The following is a 2,909-nucleotide window of genomic DNA, read 5'->3' as shown; positions in this document are numbered from 1 at the left end:
CATAAGTACTAGACAGTGTATACCAATTGCTGATTGAAAAAAAAACAAAATTTAAAACTATAAATATTTTCAGGTAACAAAAGGTAACTCACAATCTGATAAAAGAAAATAAGCTGCCAAAAAATAATCCCTCCCAAAATAACCTTCCGTTGAATGATAAGAACTGATATGAGGCTTCTCTAAACAGGAGGATAAAGACTGGATAGGTGTTCAATAGAGGTACCAAACGGTAATGGAGGTGAACACTGCTTGAAATCTTTATCTCATGCCTCACAGCATTGCAATAATCATTCCACAAATGCCACAAATACTTGTTGTAAGTGGTAATATGATGCTGGTGTGTACAGGTGATCTGATCAAATAAAGAGGAATGGGGGTGCTCTTTAGAAATGAGAGACGGAGATCAATACAGAAGAGGGAGAAGGTTAAGGGGACTAGCAGGATACAAAGGACCTGATGTAGAAATGGGAAAAGGAGGTTATTTGGGCAAACGGAATGAAGTAAATACAGAAGATGTGTCGGGGGAAGGAAAAATAATATTAAGGATATCTCAAAAATCATCAGAAATTATGCTATTAACTATCTCCTTTGCATAAAATGTACCACATTTTCCTTATCCATTCTTCAGTAGGGGGGCATCTAGGTTGCTTCCAGTTTCTTGCCATGATGAATAAAACATCTATGAATGTAGTTGAGAAAATGCCCTTGTGATAGGCTGGATCATCCATTAGATATTTGCCCAGAGGTGGTATAGCTGGGTCTTGAGGTAGATTAATTTCCAATTTTTGGTGAAACCACCATATTGATTCCCAAAGGTAACTGTACAAGTTCTCACTCCCACCAGCAGCAGAGAAGTGTTTACCTTGTTTGATGGAGGAGTGGATCTGTCTATGTTTTACTCTCATTGGTTAATAAAGAAGCTGCCTTGGCTTTTTGATAGGGCAGGATTTAGATAAGTGGAGTAGACAGAACAGAATGTATAATAAACACAATTCTAAATATGAATATACTTATATTATTTAAATGAATTTTTCTCAATTTGTCATCAAAAGACAAAGACTAATTCTATCAATATTTAACAAAACCTCAATATCAGACATAAGGGGTCTTCTTTTGAATTGTTTGTCAAAACTGCTCAATGGACTCCCAGAACATACAGTCTGTTGATACTGTCCTTGATTGTCTCTCCACAGGTTGCAGATAAGTCCCTATTTACCGAATACACCATGCACTTCGGACACAAAGATCAGAGAACCCTGAGCAGGAACTGGCATAAATGGCCCCTGCCTAAAGACTAGCTTTTATAGTACCAGAAGTGCCATACGAACTTCCAAGGGATGGGGCAATCAGCAACCCAACCGAGCTATGATACCTGTGAACTATAACAACCAGCATAACTCAAAAAATATAAGGGGATAGTCTGCATACCTAGTGGTAACCAATAGTTCCCTAACTAGGTATGAAACCTGTTCAACAAGACTGAAATCACGTGAGGCCCGAAACCCTAATCAAATGTTCAGTGCAACTGAAATCATAGATCTTGAGGAGACTCTACAACTGCCATTACTAAACCAGCATAATACATAACAACAATTTAATGTGTATCTTTATACCATCACACTTCATCAAATAAACTGCTATTTTCAATAGTTGCAGACTATTATAGAAAACCACAACCAATCAAAATGCAGGTCTGTGGAGCACAATGGATAGATCCATAAAATGACTCCTGAATCCAAGGCTCAGGGAATATTGCAGGAAAGGGAACAGGGAGATTATAAGAGCCAGAGGATCAGGGAGCATCAGGTGAAGTTGTATTATCTAGTAATGTCAGAAGCTAAACTAATAAGGTTCATTAACACTTTTGCCTGAACATATGCTGAACATGGGCAACACCATTAATATGTCAAATTAAACATGAAAAAGCCCCAAAGCCTCAACCTTACACAAAGAACCACAGGCAATTAGGGATTCTGATAGTGGGAGAAATAGTCTTCCCCAGAGAACAGCTTACTGTTGGGTTCTCCAATATGCAATGATCAACCAGAAAAACATACACATGAGTAATAGTATAGAGATTCAGCAGGTTATATTTATAAATATGCAAGTATATACACATAGAGCATCATATGTATGGAATAATACTAGTGAAAAAGAGGACACGATTTAGATGGAGAGCAAAGAAAAAAACATGGGAGGGTTTGAAGACAGGAAACAAAAGGTAGAAATGTAATGATATTATAACTTCAAAAATACAACTTAAGAAAATCAAAAGGATAAAAAAGGCAGATGGAGAGAATGAGGAGAGTCTCTGTAATGTTTCCACACCTACTCACACGTATAAATATACATATGTGTACATGTATATGCGCAGGTACATATATGTCCATATACATGTATACTTTTTCAAGTATTACATTTTTCACCCTGGATATCACACTCTGAAAAACATTATTTTGCTGCCACATAATTAGTGCCTGTTCTTTACTTTATAACGAGAAGAAAATGGATGGTCCTTCAATTTTGTCTGTTCCAGCCCGGCCTCAAATCATTATATATCAACAATGACCTTGACCTTTTCTTCAGCTGTGTCCACCTCACAGATACTGGAATTCATCACACATGCACCACCTCATTTACTTTAAGCTACCGTTGGATTTGATCATGGAATTTTTTTTTTTGTTTGCTAGACAAGCACTTGACAAGTTTATCTACATCACCCGCTACAATTTTAAAAGATGCAGTTATGAAAATTTCATTTGGTATCTTAGTTTTCTGTTTATTGTTAAGTTTTTGTGGCTCCACTTAGCTCAATTTTTATACAATTTATTGAAAATTTTAAAACATAAAACTTTCTTCAACTTTTTAAAATAAACTTTACTTATGCATAATATTAGTTCACTACTCTT

General features: G+C 36.2%; 1 protein-coding gene across 4 annotated transcripts in view; it reads right to left on the bottom strand.

Moving 5' to 3' along the window:
- Epha6 (EPH receptor A6) overlaps nucleotides 1–2,909 on the bottom strand; it is a 918,005-nt gene that overhangs the window by 857,853 nt on the left and 57,243 nt on the right. The gene's annotated exons all lie outside the window — the stretch shown is intronic.

This window comes from Microtus ochrogaster, chromosome 2 (assembly GCF_000317375.1).
Source record: "Microtus ochrogaster isolate Prairie Vole_2 chromosome 2, MicOch1.0, whole genome shotgun sequence".
In the NCBI taxonomy this organism is placed as follows: domain Eukaryota; kingdom Metazoa; phylum Chordata; class Mammalia; order Rodentia; family Cricetidae; genus Microtus; species Microtus ochrogaster.
Note: the sequence above shows the minus strand (reverse complement) of the source record. Positions and strands in the feature narration are given on the sequence as shown.